The sequence below is a fragment of the Hemiscyllium ocellatum genome, chromosome 23 (assembly GCF_020745735.1).
Source record: "Hemiscyllium ocellatum isolate sHemOce1 chromosome 23, sHemOce1.pat.X.cur, whole genome shotgun sequence".
NCBI classification, from domain to species: Eukaryota; Metazoa; Chordata; class Chondrichthyes; order Orectolobiformes; family Hemiscylliidae; genus Hemiscyllium; species Hemiscyllium ocellatum.
Window position 1 is genome coordinate 10,346,233 of NC_083423.1, and position 25,283 is coordinate 10,371,515.

The following is a 25,283-nucleotide window of genomic DNA, read 5'->3' on the forward strand; positions in this document are numbered from 1 at the left end:
CCTCTCACCTTAAACCTATGCCCTCTAGTTCTGGACTCTCCCACCCCAAAGTAAAAACCTTGTCAATTTACCCTATTCATGTTTCTCATGATTTTATCAACCTCTATAAGGTCACCCCTCAGCCTCCAATGGTCCGGAGAGATGAGAAGACAACAGAGAAATTTATAAATAGAATCTCTACGGTGTGGAAGCAGGCTATTCGGACCATCAGTCCATACCACACCTCCAAAGAACATCCCACCCAGACATACTCCATCCCTGAAACCCTGCATTTCCCATGGCTAATCCACCTAGCCTGCACATTCCTGGACATTATGGACAATTTAGCAATGCCAATTTGCCTAACCTGCACATGTTTGGACTGTGGGAGGAAACCAGAAACGAGAAAAATGTGCAAATTCCACACAGACAGTAGCCCGAGGATGAAATCAAACCCGAGTCCCTGGCACTGTGAGTGGGCAGTGTTAACCACCGAGCATCCATGCAGCTCTATTGGGTGCATTCATTCTGTAAGTCCACGTGCAGTTCCACAATGCTGCAGCTACAGGGAGTAGGGTGTTCGGGAGTATACCTAGAGCAACTGACAAAATTTTCAGGCTGTTTTCATTATTTCTACTGATTAACCACAGGTTCTTGAGTGCACATTTGTGATTGTAAATTCTAGTGTATGCAGAGAGTCCATTCCAGACAAGCTAGAATGAAACTCTCTGAATATATGACATTCATCAATTTATACACCTTTAAGCATGCCTGAAAATTCCAACCTTGTCAGTACATAATGTTCCAATAAACAGATGTCTCCAGTCCTAGGTATGTCTGTTTATTCACTTCGGCAGGAATTGTTTCATCTTATCTTAGTATTGTTTGTTCAATCCTTAACTGTTTATTCTATCCATGCCCTCTACTGCCTCCTGACCAGTTAATCCATTATAGTTCCTCAGACCATTCTGGATGTTTCATGCTGTTCCCGACATCTGACAAAGTCAGCTATTTGAATGTTATTGTGAACATAGAAATCCCTATTTAACCTTTTCAGTCAAATTCCCTTTTACAGATCCCCCTTGGTGAAAGCCTGTGGTTGCTAATACTGTGGTATTGTTCGTTTCCTTTAAGCCCTGCCACCATCAGTACTGGCAGATATTGTAAAGGTAATGAGTGAAACCATCTTTACTAACTGGTCCTTTAAAGTAGACCCCAATTTCTAAATCCCCATCGCCGTTTTCGATTGGATCTCCTGACATGTTGAATACTAGACATAAAGTTAATAACAGTTGGGCAATAATCTGGGTTTGGAAGATCATTTGGCGCAACATGCAGATACTTTTTTTTCTCTACCATTTGATTGTGGACTGAAATGAGAAAAACATTGTTTCTAAACCAAGGATTGTTGAAGGATTGCTGCAACTGGCTTTTTTTAAACAGCAAGCAACCTAATACTCATTGTGAGTACTATTTACACATCTGTTTGTTCAAGCAACAGTAAAAGTCTTGTTTCGAAGTGATCTGGAGATAAAGATGTGTACAAATGGCTAGTAACAAGCACCTGATTCATCTGTGGACAAGTGGCCAAGGCCTTCTGCTTGCCAACAGCAATCTGATTGGTTCCAAGGTAGCTGAACGGCTTGGGTATGTGAATGTTTTGGCAAAAAAAAATCAGATCTTGAGAACAGAAGGAGCTTTATTTTGCTAAACATTGAAAATAGCCCATTTGTTTTCCATTTCCAGTTATTGTAAATTGTGACATCTAACTGATAAGTGAAAGGCCTTTATAGATAGGAACCAGTTACCCCAGACCTGCTGCAAACAAATACAACTATCTGGAGAAGGAAGATTGAGAAACATTGTTCTTATGAACACAAAATTAGCACAATCCTGTGAGGGGAACCACTGAACTATCTTCTCAGTCTAACCTTCTGCCCATAACATATATGTTTTTGTTTCCTTTCTGCCTATCTGTATGCATGTATGTAATAGGGTTAAAGTTTTAGCTGGTAGAGTTACATGTTAATGTTTCATATTTCCCTGTAACTAGAGCCTATTTATTTGTAGTCAGGAGTCATCTTTGTAAAATGCAGAAACCTGACCTGTCTTTTCTATTAAAGTAGGTCAAAAAGGAAGTAAATTGGGAAAGTTTGCATACTCTTACAAAATCTTCGTTTCAGACATAAGTCCTTTGAAGAAAGGCTTATATCCGAAACATCAATTCTCCTGGTCCTTGGATGCTGCCTGACCTATTGTACCTTCCCAATCCTCACTGGCACCTGTGGATGCAAGTTGGGTTGTAATTGGGGCATGATTGATTGTTCCTGTACAGAGGAGAAAGTGAGGACTGCAAATGCTGGAGATCAGAATGGAGTGTGTGGTGCTGGAAAAGCACAGCAAGTCAGGCAGCATCCAAGGAACAGAAGAATCAATGTTTCGTGCATAAGCCCTTTGATGAATGGCTTATACCCGAAACATCAATTCTCCTGCTCCTCGGATGCTGCCTGACTTGCTGTGCTTTTCCAGCCCCACACTCTCAACTCTGTTCCTGTATAGAATATAGATAGTGCAGCACAAAAACAAGGCCTTCATTGGCTGCACTAAAAATCATGCCATTCTAAACTAATCCTATTTGCCTACACATAATCTGTATCTCTCTATTCCCTAACTATTCACATGTCTGTGTCAATAAGTCTTAAAAATTGCTATTGCAACTGCTTCTACCACCTCCCCCAACAGCATGGTCCAAACACCTACCACCTTCTCCATAAAAAATGTTGCCTCACACATCTCCTTCAAACTTCTTCCCTCTCAAGTTAAATCTACGCCCCTAGGATTTGGTTTATCCACCCTGGGAGAAAGACTTCAACTATGGTACAGTGGTTCAGTGTGTCAAGAGCCTGGCCCACAGCGCAAGGGACCTGGGTTCAACTCGGGTTTGATTTCACCCTTGGACAACTGTTTGTGTGGGTTTCCTTCAGGCACTCCAGTTTTCTCCCACAGTCCAAAGGTGTGCAGGTTAGGGTGGATTGGCCATGCTAAATTGCTCATAGTGTCCAGGGATGTGCAGGCTGGATGGGTTAGCAAGGGGATATGTGGGGTTACAGGGGTAGGGTGGGATGCACTTCGGAGAGTTTGTGTGGATTCGATGGTATGCTTCCATACTGTAGCGATTTTATCCGTGTCTTTTCATAATTTTATGTGCATCTATCAGGTCATCCCTCAGCTTCCGATGCTGTAGAGAAAACAATCCAAGTTTGTCCAACCTCTCCTTATTGTTCATGGACTCCAATCCAGACAATATTCTGATGAACCTCTTTGTAACCCACTCCAAAGCCTCCACTTCATTCCTATAGTGTGGTGACCAGAACTGCACACAACTAGTTCAAATGTGGCCTAACTGAAGTTTTATACATCTACCACATGACAAGTTTTATACTCAGTGCCCTGACCAATAAAGGCAAGCATCCACCTTACCACTGTATCCACTTGTGTTACCATTTTCAGGGAGCTCTGGACTTGCTCTCCAAGATCTCTCTGTATATTAATGTTCCTAAGGGTCCTACTAATTATTGCATTAAAAAAAACACCCTTTCTGCCATGTGGTGATGCAATATCCATGTATGCAACATGGGCTGTTCCTTTGGCTGACTGTATTGCTTCCATTGTAGAATTATCTGTAGCATTAAATTTGTACCTTGCCTCTTCTGTTATGTCTATCAGATATGTACATACTACTAAAATAGCTTCTATTGGATGTTCATTTAATGTAGAGGGAAATACCAGTTTAAAAAAACAGTAATGCTTGGAAATGACCATACTGGTCATACCGGAGCACTGCTGTACAAAACACATTGGTCCAGTATGAAACATTTGCGAGTTTTCCTGTATTTTTCCTTCTAGGATATTAACCATTCTACCCTTTATTTCCACTGCATACAGCAATTTATTGTGGCACCTTACAGAATTTGCCCTCATTCTCCTCATATTCCTTACGCCGTCAGCAGAAAGAGTAAACTTGGTCTCTGATGATTTGATAAGGAGTGGGGACAAAGTGTCTTAATTTTCCATACTTAGAAGAACTTTCTGAAACCTTCTGTAATTTCAATTTGAAGAAGTCTTTTCATTTTTTTGTTGTTCTTTCTTTGACAACTTTGCTGCAATTTTCCAACTGTTTTCAAAAAAACACTTTTTCACATTTTGTTATACCAGCTTCAAAAACAACACAAACATCTAGGTAAAATATTTCTCATGTCTCTCTGTTCACTAACTTCTTTCCTGAACACAATTTCTCAATTCTGAGTTAAAATTGGATGTCTGCCAATCTTCAGCTTATCTCAAGGTTTTAGGAACAAATGAAGCTTCCTACGATACAGAACTTTGTGCTTGAGACTGTCTGATTTTAACTAAATATGAGGATGAATTTATTCATTTTCTAATTTTAATCTGATATTTTCTGTCTGTAAGTCAAAATCCAGTCCCAATGTTATGATAATGCCAGTTTTCTCCTCGTGTCACTTGGAAATGTAATCATGGAGAAACTTCTAGAATCAATAATTCAGGATAGAATTAATGGTCACAGTCAAATCTGGATTGATTAAGGAAAGACAATATGAATTCTTCCAGGGAAAATTATGCTTAACAAACTTTATGGAGTTTTGTAACAGAGTTGATGAAGTTAATGCTGTTGATTTAGAGTACAAGGATGTGAAAAAGGCATTTGCTACCCAACACACTTGTGAGCAAAGTTATGGCTTCTGGACACTTCACTGTAAATAGAATCTCTCATTCTTAAACATATAATTTCATTACGTCATCATCTGTCTGATCGATTCTCATTGTAACTGTATCCACAAGAATGAAGCTCCAGAGGCTAACAGTCCCCAACCCTATCTGACGGAATGCTACGTTTTCCCCAATACCCAGTGCATTTGGGTGGCATGGTGGCTCAGTGGTTAGCACTGCTGCCTCCCAGCACCAGGGACCCATGTTCAATTCCAGCCTGAGGCGACTATGTGTTTGGAGTTTGCACAATCTCCCCGTGTCTGCGTGGGTTTCCTCCTACAGTCCAAAGATGTGCTGGTCAGGTGAATTGGTCATGCTAAATTGCCCATAGCATTAGGTGCATTAGTCAGAGGGAAATGGGTCTGGATGGATTACTCTTTGGAGGGTCAGTGTGGACTTGTTGGGTCGAAGGGCCTGTTTCCACACTGTAGGGCATCTAATCTAATCTAACATCTTGTCATTGTTCAATAAGGGAGCAGCCCATATTGGAAATCCTTCAAATACTTGTTGACATTGACCTTTATTAAACATTGGAACATGTGAAGAAACAATAGACACATTTGCTTCTGAGAAATAACAGTCAATGATGTAACGGTGCCACCTCATGCTCCCACGAAGAGGTTAAAGAGTTCATCAACTTCACTAACACCTTTCACTCCAACCTCAAATTCACCTGGACCATTTCAGACAACTCCTTCCCCTTCCTGGACCTCTCCATCTCCATCTCCAGCAACCGACTAACCACAGACATCTACAAACCCAACAACTCTCATAACCACCTGGACTACACCTCATCCCACCCTGCCTCCTGTAAAAATACCATCACTTATTCCCAAATCCTCCACCTCTGCTGCATCTGTTCCCAGACTGACCAATTTCACCATGGAAAATCCCAGATGGCATCCTTCTTCAAAGACCACAATTTCCCCTTCAATGTTGTTAATGACGCCATCCAGTACATCTCCTCCATTTCCCACACCCCCACTCTCAAGCCCAACTTCTCCCAATGCAACAAGGACAGAAACCCCGGTCCTCACCTTTCACCCCACCAACCTCCGTATATATCGCATCATCCTCCACCCTTCCGCCATCAACAAACAGACCCCACCACCGTGGATATATTCCCTCCCCACCCTTATCAGCATTTCAGAGAGATCATTCTCTTTGCGACTTCATTGACAGATCCACGCCCTCCACCAGCCCTACCCTACTCCCAGCACCTTCCCCTGCCACTGCCGGAAGTGCAAAATGTGTGTCCACATTGCCCCCCTCACCTCCATCCAAGGCCCCAAAGGATCCTTCCACATCCAACAGAAATTCACCTGTACTTCGACAAATGTCATCTACTGTATCTGTCGCACCCAATGTGGTTGCCTTCACATCGGGGAGGCTTGTGGACGCCAACTTGCGGATCATTTCAGAGAACATCTCTGGGACACCTGCACCAATCAACCCCACCGCCCTGTGGATGAACACTTCAACTCTCCGTCCCACTCTGCCAAGGACATGCAGATCCTGGGCCTTTCCATTGCCAAGCCCTAATAACCTGATGGCTGGAGGAAGAACGTTTCATCTTCCACCTTGGGACCCTGCAATTACACAGAATTAATGTGGATTTCAACAGTTTCCTCATTTCCCCTCCCCCACCTTATCCCAATTCCAATCCTCCAACTCAGCATCTATTGCCTTTCCCATCTATCTGCTCCACATTCCTCTCCGACCTATCACCTTCATCTACCTATTGCATTCTCAACTACCTTCCCCCCAGCCCCACACCCTCATGTTTATCTCTCAGCCCCCCAGCCCACAAGCCTCATTCCTGATGAAGGTTTTATGCCGGAAACATTGAGTCTCCCGCTCCTTCGATGCTGCCTGACCTGCTGTGCTTTCCCAGCACCACACTCTGTATTGCAATGCTGAATCAAACACTCAGCCTCAGGATGCCTAACATCTGCTCCACTGTAGCCCTGGTGGGAGAATGGACTGCATTGGATCTACACTCAGTCTCAGTCAGGGGATTGAAATGATCCATGCTACTCAGTGTAGACTTCAAAGATATCGTACAGCTGTCAACTTTATTGCCATCCAGCACAGTGGGATGGCCAGCCATGCTTTCAGTTTGTAATGTGTACAATCTCATAACAGCCCAAACCTGGACCAGCCAGCTATGCTGGCAAGGCCTACTGTTCAGGCTGCAGCACTGACCTCATCATAGGGAAATGAGATAAAGCAGTGTGACACAGCGGCTCAGTGGTTAGCACTATTGCCTAAGGGGACCCAGGTTTGATACCTGCCTCGGGCGATTGTGTCTGTGTGGAGTTTGCACATTCTCCCTGTGTTTGCGTGGGTTTCCTCTGGGTGCTCTGGTTTCCTCCCACAATCTGAATTTGTGCTGGTCAGGTGAGTTGACCATGCTAAATTGCCCATAGTGTTAGGTGCATTAGTTGAGGGTAGGTGTAGGATGGGGGAATAGGTCTGGGTTGATTACACTTTGGAGGTTCACTGTGGACTTGTTAGGCTGAAGGGCCTGTTTCCATACTGTAGGGAATCTAGTATATCTGGCACCAACTGTATTGATACATTTGTGGGTTGAGGATTGAGAACTCCCACAGTGGCTCTTCTCCATGGTTGAAAGCCCTATCTTACATAAAAATGTAGTGCAGCTATCTCCTTGACAGGTACCCCAGCAGGGCAGGAAGGTTATGCACATTTTCAGCAGTTGACACATTTCTGTTACAGTGCCCTAGGACATTTTTAGTGTGTGGAGGCCATGTGTTTCTCTGATCTGGAGGAGGTAGCACAGAGACAATAACCCCTGGGCTTCCTGTACCTTCCCTGCATCCTGAGGGGAATTTGAGTGACATATTGTTTTTGTGGAAGGTGTTCACCACTCACTGGAATTTGCTGCTGGTCCTGGTCTGGTCATGCACATCTTGCTCCTCAATTCCTCTGCACCCTCATTGATCAGTAATGATAATCCCCTCCCCCCGCCCCTTGCCGTCGTGGCTGGATCTAATGGTCATTGTTCCAATGAACCTGACTGGGCATCATCAGAAACAGAACAGCATCTCTGTAAAGTGAGCAGTTAGCATTCATATAACACACAAATGACACTTTAAGATATTCCTCAATTCAGTGTGACACAGAGGACTCCGATAAGGAGAGCCGTAGAATGTCACGAAATGGACTTTTGACAAAGTGGATCTAATTCTGATGTATGAAGCATCAACCTTATGTGTCAAGTTAACCCCCCACCAGCCTCACAATTAGTGTCCAATTTGCATTCCAGAATGTAGCCTCTAACCTCACAACTGATTTCCCCAGCTTGCCCACTACAGTCGTCATCCCTGATAATACTCCGCGATTTTCAGTGAGATAAACCCCCTGGACTGACTGGGTCCACGCCCCACCCCCGACCAACTTGGAATGACTGATGAGTGACCAGACCCCTGACTGACCTCTATGTAACCCCCTGACTGACTCACAGGCTGAATGGCCTGCTTCCACACTGTAAGGATTTAATGTATCCAGGAAAACGTGGGAGCTGTTCTGTGGCCTACCTGCTTGGATGAAGGGTGCAGATCGTTGCAGGCCCACAGAGCAAATCCTGAAATGTTGGCCATTGCTGGCCGAGGTGGAAGTTTGGAGGAGCAAACAGCTAGTTGGAGACACCAGGTAGCTGCTCAGACTTCCATGTCAAAAAATTGTCACAAACTAGTTTCTCCCTGCTGCCTGGGAAATAGCAAACTGCAATGGATGAAGTGATTTTAATAATACAATATTAATGCATGCAAATAGGCCCCTTGCCACTCACAAGCAGATTTCCTGTCTAGCCGTTGAAATCTTAGCTGGAAATTTTTTTCCGCAGTGTCAATAATCTAATATTTCCAATCGTGCCACATTTTCCCAAATGACTCATCATTGCCCACCTCATGCATGGCCTGATATGATTCCAACCCAGAATACAGAATAACTCACAGGTTACCAGAAAGATTTTTATTTTAGTAATAAGGAGCAAGTGATAACTTTTTGTTCTTTTCATGATTTTCTTATGACTGTGAGGAACAGGGCAGAGAGGGGAGGGGAAATTCTTCCTATGACACATTGATGTTACATTCAAACTATCCTGAAATAGCCAGATATACATAAAAGTTAATAATTATCTAATTTAGGGAACCGTAATTGGGGAGTTTGGAAGGTTATGGTAAATTGGGAAGGTCAGGTTAGGGGAATTAAATCTTAAAAGGAAGGTGTCAGTGGAGAGATGTCAGAATGAAGTACTAGAGATCGTATTTATCCATCTCCATTGTTACAGATCTTACTGTGTGAAAAGGTGACAACATGAGAGTTGAAAAACAACATGGGTAGGAATCAAGGACAGATCAATTCAATGTACTGTGCGTGAAATAATTAAATTGCAGTCTGTTGCTGACTCAAAAAAATGCTTATGTTTTTGAAAGAACAAGTGGATGAGTCATATGTATTCATGTTAGTAGATAATTCATAACCAGTGGATTGCCATATACTGTAGCTCAATTATCTGAATTGCACAATACTTGTACTATTAGTACACTACCATATACAATTAAATAGTAAAGACTTCTGCAGTAAGAAAGGACTCTGTTCTTCAGTGGATGTGTAAGAGAAGCTTGTAAGAAGGCATTGTGATTGGAGATCATTATACTTACATTGGTTACAATCCAGCTTTGACAAAAATTCATTTTTTTTCCCTTCTTTTATTTTGTTACAAATCCTTTCAGAAAGTTCCCTGGCAATTTACTCAACCCTACAGACTGAGAAGTGTCATGTTTGATTGCCTTCATTTTTCTCAGCAGGGCTGGCAACAGGGAATGCAGTTTTGGACTACGATACATTTCAACAAAGTTAGCCAGGAGCCCTGCTCAGGATCATTGTACCTGGTAATTAAAAGTCCACACTGTTTCATGTGGATCTTTAAGTACACCATATACTGTGGGGGGTGGCACGGTGGTCAGCACTGCTGCCTCACAGTGCCAGAGACCCGGGTTCAATTCCCACCTCAGGTAACTGTCTGTGTGGAGTTTGCACATTTGCAGATTGGCCATGCTAAATTGCCCGTAGTGTTAGGTGAAGGGGGAATATTGGATTGCTCTTCAGAGGGTCAGTGTGGATTTGTTGAGCTGAAGGGCCTGTTTCCACACAGTAAGTAATTTAATCATAATGGTGTGACTCTTCCTGAACATTAGTCTGCTTTGAGTTTGCAAACTGCACTGACAGAAAAGAAGTTAATACAATTGTAATGTTTGCTTCATAACTTACAATGTGCTTTACGGTTTTAAATTAACTCACCCACAGAGTTAAACCCTGAGAAACAATTGATTGTTGGACCATACTCATTAACATGGTATGAAGAACAGCAGGGCAAAGCATTTTGGTGATGAGGCCTTTCACATTTAATCAGTTGGCCAGCAAACTAATCTTTAAGCATGCTAAAGTACTTCAAACAACATTTGATGTCCATGGACATTGCAGCATCAAAGAGTGTTGAAAGCACAGCTTGCTGGTAAACAGATTAATCCCTACTTGGAAGCCATTTTAACTTGCTTGAGAAAAGCAATGATCAAGCTAGACTGATATCAAGCAAGGCAAGCTCAAAGACATATTGTCAGAAAATCCACAAAACTCCCTGATTTAAATTGGGATACAGCAGACCTCAAACTTTTGTGTTTAATCGTATCATTTAGACAGAAGCTTACATAATCCAAAAATCACTTTATGGGTAGAGACAGAGGACAGGGCTCAATGTGTGATTTCTCAGATGGGGAGCTAACAGAATTGTTGATTGCACCCACCCCAATGGAGCTTATCCAGTAAGACTCACCAGCCAAATTGATGACTTGTAGCATAGCAGAATTCCTGCAAAATGTAAGTGCAAAGTGATCTTAATTGCAGATTGACAAAACTTACAAGTCCTAAGTCCAAACATATGTTTGATGCAATTGGTAATGCACCCAGAGATAAGATGACATGTGACCTTCTGTCTATACAAGGAAATGCCCAGTTTTCAGTTGAATCTTCTTTTCTTTTCAATTGAAGCTTTTTTCTGTATTTTACCATATTATTCACTGTAAAATGCAAATGACAATAAACCATAAATTGAGTGTAAAACCCTCTTTTGGTCCATAATTAACATACTGTTTCTTTTACCACCATTTCATCATTCATGTACCTATAGCAAACATTGTAATTCCCCTATATATTAGCCAATGTTATTTTCTCATATCTTCTTATTTCTTTTCACCTACAATCTTAATCTTCTAAACTCCTTTAGTTCTCAATTGTACTTTCTATCTGACACCTATCAACAGCGCACTTTTTCTTCTTTATTTTCATATCTATCTCCTTTTTCATCCCTATATTTTTGTTTAGTTTGCCTTCCATTTTCTCTTTTTCCCTGACTGCACTGAAACCATCTCACTTTGAAGTAAACCCATTGTTCAGTTATCATTTTTCCCATCAACCTTTTTTTCCAGTCTATTTTGCCCCATTGAAGTCAGTTCTCCTTCAGTTAATCTGAATGAAGAGCTGAAAGAGAAACGAAAGGAAGTTGGATGAGCTATAAGATGTGTATCATCAACCAAATGAAAAGTTTGTCAGTCTACAAAAATAGCTGGAGCAACTGTATATCATATCAAGGTCAGCAGGAGCAGCTACAGAAACATAGATCTAGCCTCAAAGTGGAGAAAATGACAAAACCTGTGAAAGCAAGTGAAGATGTATTGTTAACCTAGAAAGAACCTGAAATTGTTTGGCCAGACAGTCCTTTCAGAAATGAATGCCAGCAATGATGCACTAGTGAAAGCATTCAAACAGAATATAGAGGAAGCCAAGCTACCACAGAAGCAACAATAGGAAGAGGTCCACGTTTCAAAGAAAATTTTACGAGTTGAAAATGCTGCACAGTTATTAGAGCCAGTTATGAAGGAGGAACAATACTAAACAAGCAGAAATCTAGAACTTCAATAGATTTAGAAGAATCTAGGATGTCAAGCTAGAAACCTCAAATTAAGCTGGGAGCTTTTATGGAACTGTAGTGCATCATAGAAATGTAGACCCATAAGGGTGTACAGCACAGAAACAGACCCTTCAGCCCAACTCATCCATGCTGACCAGATATCCTACATAAATCTAATCCCATTTGTCAGCATTTGGCCCATATACCTCTAAACCCTTCCTATTCATATAGCCATTCACACGCCTTTCAATTGTACCAGCCTCTACCACTTCATCTGGCAGTTCATTCCATACATGTTCACACCCTCTGCGTGAAAAGGTTGCCCCTTAGGCTCCATTTAAATCTTTCCCCTCTAACCTTAAACCTATGCCTTCTCATTTTGGATTCCCCCATCCCAGGAAAAAGACTTTGTCTATCCACCCTATCCATGCCCCTCATGATTTTATTTATATGAAGTTGAAGGCATGTGTTGTATTTTTAAGGTGATGATGGAATTGAATGGTCAATTGGCTACATTTCAAAGAAACTCAAAACCCACCTTAGAAAAGAATGATTGAATTTGGTACTGACCTTATAATACTTTAATGCTTATGTGATAAACAATGTGTCAAAGACAGTTGCGCACACAGACCACAATCCTCTTACATACTTGGAATGATGTAAAGACATGAATATGAGACTATTTCATTGGAGTGTTATGTTACAGACTTTTAATTTACAAATCGTACATGTTGCGGGTTGTAAAAATTTAATAGCGGATGCATTATCACATATTTAAAGGATAAAGTATAGATAAGATTGAACAGATTTTATATGTATGTGTGCAGAAATTAATGTGAACTTAGATTAATGTCCTATGTATTTCATTGTAATGGATTAAGAATTAGAAACAAAAAGAAGCCATCTTTTCATTGTGACTGTTCTTTTTTTCTTAAGGGGAAAGGTGTTATGAAATTGAAAGTGCGTACTGTACCTTTAAGAGAGAGTGAATGTTGGTTTTCACTGAGAGCTTACAAGCACGTGTCATATGACTAACTAGCAGTCTCAGAGAGTACTGGAAAATTGACAATATGTAACATTTGGTAGTGAAATAAACACGTGAGTTGGTTGCTGTTTTGGCAACAATTTAAATGTAACCAATCTGTTTAAATTATGCCCCAGGATACTAAAACCCAATTGAGTTTGAATTTATTGTTTTGCCAACATCCAATCAATAAGACGATCCGATGTTGGGGGGCATTAAAGAAAGGCAGGCAGTTTCAAAGTCAGACAGAGAACTGGCATTGACAGAGTAACTGTCATTGAGAGAGAAAGAGTCACACAAAAGATTGAAACACTTTCTATCAAAGGTACCTTTTCATATGAAATATCTTCACAGTCATTAAAGAGAAGACGATCCAGGGAGATCGTTAGCTGAAAGAAGACAGACGCTGAAGATGACAGCCGCTGTGTGGTTTTGAAATTAAGTAGATGTAATTTTAATAAGAGCTTTTTTGGAACAGTAAATTGATATAGAGTTGGAGGCAGATAATAAGCAGTTAAAAGAAGGGGGGCTTAGAGGTGTGAATAGTTTTTGTTTAATGTTTACTTTTAGAGTTAAAGAATAAATTGATATTATTTTCATTAATTAGTGGAATTTGGGAGTTCTCTGTCACTCATATATTTTAACAGATTAAAAGTGGAATGAGCTTTTCTAGGTGTTTAGTTTAATTAGCAGAGGGGTTAATCACTGCTGTATTGTAACATTATAAACCAGTATAAGGTCACCTTTCAGCCTCTGGCACTCCAGGGAAAATAACCCCAGTCTATTCAGCCTCTCCCAATAGCTCAACCCCTCCAAACCTGGCACCATCCTTGTAAATCTTTTCTGAACCATTTCAAGTTTCACAACAGCAGGGAGATGAGAATTGCACGCAGTATTCCAATAGTGGCATAACCAATGTCCTGTACAGCTGCAACTTGACCTCCCAGCTCTTATAATCAATGCACTGACCAATAAAAGGAAGCATAACAAATGCCTTCTTCACTATCCTGTATACCAGCAACTCTACTTTAAAGGAACTATGAACCTGTATTCCAAGGTCTCTTTGTTCTGCAACACTCCCCAGGGCCTTAAGTGTATAAGTCTGTCCTGAATTACGTTTCCAAAATGCAGCACCTCACACTTATCTAAATTAAACTCCATTTGCCACTCCTCAACCCATTGACCCATCTGTACTCTGAAGTGACCTTCTTCACTGTCCACTACACTGCCAATTCTGTTATCAAATGCAAGCTTACTAACCAAACGTCCTATGTTCACATCCAAATCATTTATATAATTGATGAAAGGCAGTGCGTCCAGCACCGATCCTTGTGGCACATTGCTAGTCACAAGTCTCCAATCTGAAAAGCAACCCTCAAGTCTGAAAAGTAATCCTCCACACTACCTTCTGTCTTCTACCTTCAAGCCAGTTCTGTATCCAAATGGCTAGTTCTCCCTGTATTCCATGTAATCTAACCTTGCGAACCAATCTAGCACAAGGAACCTTGTCGAACACCTTACTGAAGTCCATATAGATCACATGAAGGTTACATAAATTTGGAGTGGTAACTATAGTACTTAAAGGAAAAACTTGAGAACATCTCCAAAGTTACCATCTCAAGATCTAGAAATAATTTAACTGTGGGTTATACAGACTCCTGGACTCACTGATCATTATAAATAGTTAAATCTTTTGAAAAGAAGGGGAATATTGCCTGTGTACCTCAAAAGGGTCCATTAGCTGTTGCAAACTTTTCTTGGCAATTAGTCTACTCTGCATTTGTAAGCTACACACATGACTGACACAAAAAATCCCATACGGACACCGCAAGTGATTAAGAAGATTAATGGAATGGCATCTTTTTTTGAGAGGAATTGAACATAACAGCAAGGATGTTATGCTTCAGTAATAGAGTATACTTGTGAGACCACATCCTGAATACTGTGTACAGTCTGGTCCCTTTATTTAGGGAATGATATAAATACATTGGTGATGTTTCAGAAGAGATTTTCTACACTGATACTCAGAATAAGTCAGTTGTCTTCTGAGGAAAGATTAGGCAGGTCACATTTGTTTTCACTGAAGTTTCCAAGAGTGGGTGGTGTTTTGATTGAAATGTGTAAGATCCTGAATGACCTTGACAAAGTGGATGTGCAAATGATTTTTACTTTTTTTGCGTGAGTCTAGAACTAATGGATGCTGTTTTAAAATTAGGTTCATCCTTTCAGGACAGAAATATTGAAGCATTTCCCCTTTCTGAGGTTCTTGCAAATTTCAATTCTATTTCAGAAGACAGCGGAGTTGGGTTATGGAATTGATGGTGGTAGATTGATAATTGCTCAGTAAAGAAATCAAATATTAATAGAGACCACTGAGAATATGGAATCTGAATGAATGACAGAAAAGTTTGAAGGGCCAAATGGTCCACATCTGCTCCAAATTGATAGATGTGTGCATGCCTCTGTCAATTATTGTTATTAAATTTGTAATAGTATTCGGGAATTGCATAGATAAATGTTTCAATAAAAATGGAGTGTAACTGGTCGAGACCATCAGATGAAGCTAATTTTGCATTGAGATGAAGTGTGTATAAAGTATATTATAGTCATTTTTGGAATTTGAATTGTTTTAAAAAGAGAAGCATGAAGTGCTGTGAAAGTTTTGTTTTCAACATTTTCTGGAACTGACCTAAATGCATCCGTTCGAAGAAATATTTGTGATTGCAATCAAATGCATTGGAGAAGTGTGAATGCATTGAAGCTATTGCTTCAACTGTGGTTGGACGTTCCATTTTCTAACCATTTGTTGGGTACGGGCCTTTCTTTTGAATTTTCTGTTAGGTTTTACTAATAACTATCCCATAACTTTGACTTCTAATGTTGGTTTTTTTCCCAACCAGTGAACACATTTTGTCCACATTTATCCTATCCAATAACTTAAAGCTCCAATCAGTTCATTTTGCAAAATAAGTCTGAAATCCATTTAAACGTTCCTCATAACACAGGTCACACGTTTCATTAACATGAATTCGCTATTACATTTCACATCACCAGGTTATAGTCTAACAGGTTTATTTGAAAACATCAGCTTTCAGAGCACTTTATCAGGTGATTGTAGAGAATACAATGATAACACACAGGATTTATAACAGAAGGTTACATTGTGATGTCCGTCTGTCACAATGGTCAGACTGATTCTAATCTAAAAAATGGATTTACAGAATCTTACATGGATTCATGTAGTTTTTGAGCAAAGTAAAATGTAATTCTGCAAGTACAAATTCACCCCACAATCTTATATGTGTGTGTGTATGTGTGTTGGGGGGGGGGGAGCTTTATGAACGTCTGTGAGAGGATGTGAGTGTGAGTGTAAAAGGGTTTAAGTCTGTGATAGGGTGTGTGTGAGAGTCTGTGTGTGTGAGTGTATGAGAGAGGGTCTGAGTGTGGGTGTATGTGTCTGTGTGTCCGACTGTCTGTCTGTCTGTGTGTATAGTGCAGTGGAGTCACCAGTAGTGTGACATGAACCCAAGGTCCCGGTTGAGGCCATCCCTATGGGTCCTGAATTTGGCAATCAGCCTCTGCTCAGCAGCTTTTCGCTGTTGCCTGTCCCAAAGTCTGCCATGGAGGATGGTCATCTGAAGGTGCGAGGTTGAATATTCCGGACTGCTGAAGTGTTCTCTGACTGGGAGGGAACACGCCTGTCTGTTGATTGTTCTGCAGTGTCAGTTTATCCATTGCCGTAGCCTCTGTTTGGTCTTGCCAATGTACCATGTCTTAGGGCATCCTTGACTGCAACATATGAGATAGTATGATCTCATACGCTGCAGACAAGGATGCCCTGAGGCATGATACATTGGCGAGACCAAACCGAGGCTACGGCAACGGATGAATGGACACCGCAAAGCAATCAACAGACAGGAGTGTTCCCTCCCAGTCAAAGAACACTACATCAGTCAGTCCGGGACATTCATCCTCGGACCTTCGGGTGACCGTCCTCCAAGTTGGCCATCAAAACAGGCAACAAGTGGCCGAGCAAAGGCTGATAGCCAAGTTCGGTGCCCATACGGATGGCCTCAACCAGGACCTTGGGTTCATGTCACACTACTGGTGACCCCATTGCACTATACACACACACACACACGTACACACAGACGTACACACAGATAGACAGACTGACACATACACAAACACACTCAGACCCTCTCTCGTACACTCACACATACACTCCCACACACATCCTCTCACAGATGTAAACCCCTTTACACCCACACTCACACACATATACACACCCTCTCACAGTCATTCATAATGTCCCCCCCCAAACTTCCTCCCCCCCCACCACACACACTCGCACCCATGTGCACATATAAGTTTGTGGGTGAACTTGCAGAATTGCATTTTATTTTGCTCAAAAACTATATGAATCCATGTAAGATTCTGTAAATTTATTTTTTACATTAGAATCAGTCTGACCATTGTGGCATAGACAGACATCACACTGTAAACTTTTGTTATAAATCCTGTATCTTACAATCTTATTTTCCACAATCACTTGATGAAGGAGTAACGCTCCAAAAGCTGGTGCTTCCAAATAAACCTGTTGTGTGATTTTTAACTTTGTACCCCCCCAGTCCAACACCGGCATCTCCAAATCATCACTATAACATGATTGACCAATTGGGGACACTGTTTCTAAAGTGCAAAGTTTTAAAGCCTGTATTCGTTATAATGTGATTCTGATCCTATTAGTTTCAATGGTGCTGCTATTAGAAGATTTTTTACTAGTACGGGATTGCATGAGAACGGAACTACTGTGCTGTAACAGAATGGACTGAATCTCGGTTTCAGTATCATTATTGTGAATTTTACACTTTTTTCTATGTCTTCGATTTCTTTGAAGACAGAGACCAGAATTAAATACTCTCAACGTCATGTAACCAATACTTGATGCAAGACTTTTAACCCAATGGGGCAGAATTTCTACTTAAAATGCTTTTAGCAATCTGGGTGAAAAACATACTTGAAAGTGAAGTGGTTGTCAAATGAGTTTATGGTTCAGGTTTCCACTCAATCTAGTGGCTTCAATCACAAGTAAAGATCTTCACAAACAAGTGCAATTGGGTAATGTACTAGAATGTAATTGTTAATGCCAAGTATATGGCTTGCATTGAATAAAAACCTTCGACATAAGGCTACTATTCGACAGGATTTGAAGAGCATTGTTTTGTGAGCCTTTATGGTGTCATTGTTGACTGAGCTTCATGGTATCATGTACTTTCCCAATTGTACCTTTGTTACATTTCTGTGCTTAATGAATTGTGTGGTTACTCGGGGTTTCCTTAGCCAAGCTTTGTCATTACCTCTCTGTATTGTCTTGTTCTGTTTACAGACCATCCTCCCGAAAAAGGGTCAAAGGACTCAAAACATTAATTCTGTTTTCCCTCCACCGATGCTGCCAGATCTGCTGAGTGTCTCCAGCAATTTCGGTGCTTTTTTTTCAGATTTCCAGCAACTGTAGTTCCTTGTTTTATTCTATTGGCATCAAGGCAGTTACGTTTAATTCTGCTTTTAGGTCTCAATGCACGCATCCTTCAATCAGCCTATAAAGATCATAAATTTACTAGTTCACCTGATTTCAAAGCCCTTTTGTTGAATTTAGTCCTTAACAGAATTTTATTGCTCCTCAAGTTGAAATAATTGTTGGAAGGCTTTTAAGACTTCACTAAAGTTGTAATCAAAGTCTCAATAATACTTTGTCTTGCAATAACATAATTTCTGTTAATGTTTCTATGGGTAACGTGTTGACCTTCAGGCTTTCTGTCCAATCCTGAAGCAAATCAGAACTTCAAGAATGTTATTCACCAAATTGTCCAGTTTTGGGTTTGATTTGACACTTCCACACATCTAACCACTTCAGGGAATGTAAAGTTAGCTTCCAAGGCTTTTCTAAATGCTTAGATTGTTCAATAAAGTTTAACATTTTCCATCCAATACTTGAAGCTTTTTCTACACTGCTCATTCTCTCATTGACTCCCGCTGCAGTCAATGCCTCTCCATGGGGAATCTCTCAGCCAGTCTTTGTATTTATTTCTTCAACAGGGCAAAGTTGTTGAAAACTGCTTTAGTTTATGTTATTTCAATATTCTCTTCATTCCTTTCCCCTGGAGTATCAAATAATTGCAGCTGTGTTTCTCTCTTCTTTCTCTATTACCTCATGGTAACCAGAAGAAATGGTGCTGATCTTGGATATGGGAATTTTATTTCAAATTGCCAATACTAGGGATTGGGTTTGCCCAGTGTTGCCTGACGTTAAAATCAATTTTTATCATCATTAAGGTTTGCTGTCCACATCCTCCACAATCTTCAATTAGTTTGTCATCTCAAAGGTGAATTGGAACATGGTGCAGCGTTGAAAAGCAATGGAAATTGACAAACAGGGGAACCTCGATTATCCGAATGAGTTGGGCGGGCACTATTTCTTTCGGATAATTGATTTTTCGGTTAATCGTTTCAGTGCCTTTCTTCTGGGGCTCAGGAGTTTTCGAATAAGTCTGCTCCCCATTCAGGAGATTGCAGCACACCGCACGCAAGGCCAACGCCCCACCCACCCATAAAACCCCGTCCAACACCCCCCCCGCCCACTCCCCCAACACCACCCCTTGCCCGCCCCTTAAACTCCGTCCAACACAGCACCCTGCCTGCCTCTTAAACCCCATCCAACACCACCACCCACCCCCCCTTAAACTCTGTCCAACACCACCCCCCTGCCCGCCCCTTAAACCAAGTCCAACACCAACCCCACCCACCCCTTAAATCCCATCAAACACCCCCCCAACACCACCCCCCGCCCACCCCTTAAACCCCGTCCAACACCACTCCCGCCTGCCCCTTAAACCCTGTCCAACACCACCCTCGGCCGCCCCTTAAACCCCGTCAAACACTGCCCTCCGCCACCCCAATCCTGCCCAACACCGCCCCCAGCTCCCCCCCCGATACCGTCCTCCGCCCCCCACAAACCTGTCCAGTACTGCCCCCCGCACACCCCCTCCCACCGTCCGACCCCCTTCCGCGCCTCCACCCCCTGCTACCTCACACCCCCACATGCACCTCCACCCTCCGCCGCCCGCCTCCTCCTCTGGGCAGCCGGACTTGACACCAACAGTAAGATTGGTGCCACCTTTCTCGGGTAAGTCTCCAAATAGCACACACACAGCCACACAGACACACACATAGATAGCTATACATATAACATTTTAACAGCAACATTTTGACAAGCTGCAAATCTGCCCTGTACAGGACAATGTTAGAGAGAATATCTAGGGAAGGGGGTTTGCAGTACATGCCTGTGTATAACTCCAGGGAAAGTGTGGGGAGAAGGAGAGAGGGCGGGAGGTCAGTCATTTGGAGATGGTGCTTGGGCTCTCATCTACGTTCAGGACTGTTCTCGGCAGAGATCGTTTTTAATCAGTGTAAACAAAAGATGCAATCAGCATTGAAACAGCTCTTGAATGTTTTGTTTCTATCGAGACCTCAAGATCTCTTCTGGATAACCCGATATTCGGATAATTGATATTCGGATGATCGAGGTTCCTGTATATTGACTCCCCATACCTTCTTTTCATCTCTGGAACAGCTTTGGATTTATCTCCAAATTCACTTAACTCTGCATCCTTTTTTATATCATCCTTAAAACATGGTTTTTCAAACTAGCATTATACACTAATTATGTCATAGAGATATACAGCACGGAAACAGACCCTACAGCCCAACTTCTCCATGCCGACCAGATATCCCACCCCAATCTAGTCCCATCTGCCAGTACCCAGCCCATATCCCTCCAAACCCCATCCAGATGCCTTTTAAATGTTACAATTGTACCAGCCTCCACCACTTCCTCTGGCAGCTCATTCCAGACATGCATCACCCTCTGCGTGAAAAAGTTGTCCTTTAGGTCTCTTTTATATCTTTCCCCTCTCATCCTAAACCTATGCCCTCTAGTTCTGGATTCCCCCACGCCAGGGAAGAGACTTTGTCTATTTATCCTATCCATGTCCTCAACACATTCAACCACCATGTTTTTGATCTCCTCACGTAAGCCATTGATATAAATATTAAAAAGTTGATGGTCAAAACAAATCCTTGTAAGACCACAATTGTTGCATTCTGTCAACATGAAAAAGCTGCATTAGTTTTTGTTTCATTCACTTGTGGGATGTGGGTGTCACTGGCTGGGTCAGCATTTATTACCCATCCCTAGTTGTCATTGGGAAGCTGGTGGTAAGCTGCCTTCTTGCACTGCTGCAGTCCACCTGCTGTAGATTAACCCACAATGCCCTTGGGCAGAGAATTCCAGGATTTTGACCCCACAACAGTGAAGGACAGTGATATATTTCCAAGTCAGGATGGTGAGTGGCTTGGAGGAGAACTTGCAGGTGGTCATGTTCCCTTGTATCTGCTGCTACTGTCCTTCCGGATGGAACTGGTCGTGAGTTTGGAAAGTGCTGTCTTAGGATTTTTGGTGAATTTCTTTGTGCATCTTGTAGATGGTACACATTGCTGTTACTGAGTGTTGGTGGTGGAGGGAGTGGATGCTTATGGATGTGATGCTAATTAAGCAAACTGCTTTGTCCAGGATGGTGTCAAACTTCTTGAGTGTTCAAAGCTTGTGCTTCCAAATAAACCTCTTGAACTATAGCCTGGTGTTGTGTAATTTTTAATGTTGACCACACCATCTCCTCCACATTATGGCTTCTTGAGTGTTGTTGGTGTTGCACTCATCCAGGCAAGTGGGAAGTATTCCATCACACTTCTTTTAATTATTGAATTCAAATTTAAACGTGGAGGGATTCAAACCCTGGTCCCCAGAAAGTTAGCTGGATAATAATACCAACAGACCATCACCTCCTCTCTACAAAAACTTTGTTTTCAGCCAGCCAGTCTTTTGTCCATGCTGGTATGTTGCCCCCATGATCTCCAATGATGTGTGTTTATCTCTTATGTGACACCATGTTAAATACTTTTTGGAAAGCTAAGTGCGGTACATTTGCATGTTCTTCCTTCAAAGAATCCAAGAAGTTGGTTAAACATGATTTCCCTTTCACAAAGCCACACTGACTTTAATTGATTAACTTAACACAGTTCAAGTGTCCAGTTCTAACCTCATGAATGATTGATGAAAACAACTTTTTATAGTGATTTTTCCCAGTGGATCATGATGCAGTGTATGGTGAGCTTGCTGCTAAAAGTTCCAATCAGTTGGCATAAGGGAATCTGATCAATTTTCCCATTGTAGTAATTGGCACACAGAAGTAAGTTGACTGCTTTAGAAAATGGTTGAATGCATTCAACACTGACCAGTTAAGAATACAGAAATGTTATTAACAGCAGAATCATAGAGACTGTGGCCTAGGGTAGAACATAGAACAATACAGCACAGAACAGACCTTTTGCCCTCTATGTTGCGCTGACCTCTGAACTATTCTCAGCTTGTCCCACTACACTATCCCAAAATCACCCATGTGCTTATCTAAGGATTGTTTGAATCTCCCTAATGTGGCTGAGTTGACTACACTAGCAGGAAGGGCATTCCACATCCTTACCACTCTCTGCGTAAAGAACCTGCCTCTGACATTTGTCTTAAATCTGTCACCCCTCAATTTGTAGTTATGCCCCCTCTTACACGCTGGCGTCATCATCCTAGGAAAAAGACTTTCACTGCCTATTTAATCCTCTGACCATCTTGTATGTCTCTATCAAATCCCCTCTTAGCCTTCTTCTTGCCAATGAGAACAGGTTCAAGTCTCTCAGTCTTTCCTCATAAGACCTTCTCTCCAGACCAGGCAACATCCTGGTAAATCTCCTCTGCACCTTTTCCAATGCTTCCACATCCTTCGTGAAATTTGGGGACCAGAACTGTATACAATTACAGTGAGGCTACTATATCAGTAACTAATTGTTCCCCCTCTGTTCCCAGGTCACAGTGCAAATTGACTGAAATAAGCAAGCTCCTGGTTTCTGTTATCCAACAATTTCATCTTTTTCTATTAAAGGTGGATGTCACTTCAGTCATATCTCAAGCACAGTTGGACTTTGCCATTGCAAGTTTTAGGAAAGAATTTAGATCCTTTCTACTCAGCCCACGTTCTAGGATTGTGTGAAATTCCGGTCACTGCACTACAGCAAAATATGGGAAGGTTTTGGAGAAGATAAAAAAAGGGATTTACCAGGATAATATCTAGTTTGAAGTGCATGATTGATAAGGAAAGTTTGGACAGACTTGGATTGTTTTCCCTGGAGCATCAGAGGCTTAGGGCCAACCTGATAGATGTGTATAAAGTTAATAGAGACACTGATAGAGTGGATAGTTAGCATCTTTTTTCAAAGGTGGAAATATCAAATACTAGAAGACAGGAGATGTGTGAGGCAAGTCTTTTTACGCAGAGGGTGATCAGTGCCTAGAACACGTTGTCAGGGAAGGTGATAGAAACAGATACATTTTTATAAAATGATGAGAAGCATAAATAAGGTAAATAGCAAGAGTCTTTTGCCGAGGGTGGGGGAGTTCAAAACTAGGGCATATTTTAAAGATGAGAGGTGAAAGATTTAAAAAGTAGATGATGGGTAATGTTTTTTACATAGGGAGTGATTCATGTGTGGAATGAACTGCCAGAGGAAGTTGTGGATGTGGGTACAATTAAAACATTCTATGATTCTATGACTCAGTTTCTCTCCCTGTTGATGGGTGCTGAGTATTTCCAGCGGTTTCTGCTTTCACTTCAGATTTTCAAGTTCTGCAGCATTTTACTATTTTGACATGACAAAAGCAGCTGTGTGCTTACACCAATTTGAGAGCTTCATGGTCACATTCACGGACACCATCTCTTTATGTACAAAGCTGAAAGAAAGGAGGAAAGGTGAGAAAGAATGTAGGATGGAAGAATGCAGAGAAAAATTAGCGGAATATTTTACAAGTTTAACAAACCAGAAACTTGAGTGAACAATGTCTATTATTTTCTAATCAATAATATTATGTGCAGTGTTTAGCCAAAGATCTGTATTGTCCTGCTAGTGCATGAGGATCTCCAATTACACCCTGTGCCAATATAAAAGTAATCTTCACATCTAAATGAAAAGTTAAATCTCTATATCAGAACATTAGTCAACATGTAGTATATTTAGTTTAATATGTACAAGGGAAATATGTTAAAATAAATTTTGTAATCAGAAAACGGAATCAAATATACACTACATTGAGATTAAAGTCTTCTTTTAATCAAAAATCACTTTATTAATTGAGTGGATGACAACAGCATTTTTAAATGACCTGAACGGTGATATTTAAAAAGGTAAATTTCTCCTTGTAAATCATGCTGCCTGGATCTGGGTCACCACTGCAATCAACTTACATGAGTGTGAATACTCTGTCCCCTTAACTACACACAGTCATCCAGACAGAATCTTTATACAGGTGGGTGCATAAAGGTGGGACTGATCTGCAAAATTGATCACTTTGAACATTGAACCCCAGGCAGGTCTACACAGGGGGATCATTCAGATAATGCAGTAAGCTATGAAAGTGTAAACAATGATCGTTTCAAAATTGCTGAAATATGATGCATTTTGTTGCAACTTTTCATCTGACACACATCAGGCTAATTTGCAGGAAACAACAGAGGAAATGGAAACAATATTTATACTGTATGAGAGTCGATCGGTGATTTGTTGGCATGCGAATTCTGGTTGGTAGAGAAGTTGTCATCTCGAATACATGGTTTAATGATGACTGATAGTTAACATAATCGATGAGCTGGAACGCAGATTTCCCATCATGCTGTACTCATATTTGGGAATTGTCAAGATTAAGGATATAGATCGTATGGTAGTAAATTAATCCTTTGTTTTAAAAGAATCTGCTTTTCCAAAGCAAGTGCATCAGAGAAGACAATGGGCTTATGATTAGATTCCCTACAGTGTGGAAACAGGCCCTCCGAAGAGCAAACCACCTCCCTCTGACTAATGCTATGGGCAACTTAACATGGCCAATTCACCTGGCCTGCACATCCTTGTGCAAAGAGTGTAGAGTACAGAGAGAAAGTGTGTGACTGAGTAACAGTGAGAAAATAACTTGTCGAGGCTGAATTTTACCAGAAATTGGCTAAGTGTTGATTTCAACCAATTTCATGAGGATTTCTCTCTGAGAGCCTGAGCAAGGTTTCAAACACTATTCTCCACACCTCACTCATCAGCTGCATACTATATCTCAATGGTGCCTGCTAACCCTAGCTTCCCTGGAACGTCCTGGTGTCAGCAAAATGTTGAATACACAATAGTGCACCAGGGCAAGTGCTGCCTGCCCAGAGCCACCGTGCATTGTTCCTGTTTCTCAAGAGTTGGCCAGGAGATGGTGAACAGAAGTCAAGTTAATTCCAGTCTCTGCAAACAAGGACCTAAAGGTCAGGGTGGATGGTGATGTGCAGAAGAGACCCATCCTTATTCCTC